Below are 558 nucleotides of genomic sequence, written 5' to 3' on the forward strand. Positions count from 1 at the left end.
CTAAGACCTTCAGCAGACCTAGGCTTGGCTACAGACATGGCAGGGAACCCAGAACGCAGCAGGGAAGCGATCCGATTCTTTCCTTCTGGACACCAGAGCCATTGACTCAGTCCTGGGAGTTTTGGGATGCCACCTCTCCTTTATTGTCGGGTACAGAGGACAGCCTTACCACCTCACCTGATTTAATTGCACTTTCAGAGTTACTTAATGAAAAAAGATTTCCACCTAAAATAAGACCTCATTGCTTCACTCCAGATCCACTGCCTGTGTTTCTCATGTGCATACAGACAGGGCCCTGATCTTTACCTTGTCCCTAATTAAAAAAAAAAAAAAAAAAAATTTCTCATGTACCACAAGCTTTTCTCTTCCCAGTTTCCTGTTCTAACTTACTGTTCAGCTAATGGTACAGGACCACCACAGAACCGGAGTCCTGAGATCATCAAATAAGAAACTGTAACAGCTAAAAGGTATTTACACCCCCAGACCCAAAAGCGTCTGGGCACTACAAAGACTTTAATGTAAACATCTATTACTATGAGATGCTTTTAACAATTGATA

The sequence above is a fragment of the Peromyscus californicus genome, unplaced genomic scaffold (assembly GCF_007827085.1).
Source record: "Peromyscus californicus insignis strain IS unplaced genomic scaffold, ASM782708v3 Scaffold_10__1_contigs__length_136768540, whole genome shotgun sequence".
Taxonomy (NCBI): Eukaryota; Metazoa; Chordata; class Mammalia; order Rodentia; family Cricetidae; genus Peromyscus; species Peromyscus californicus.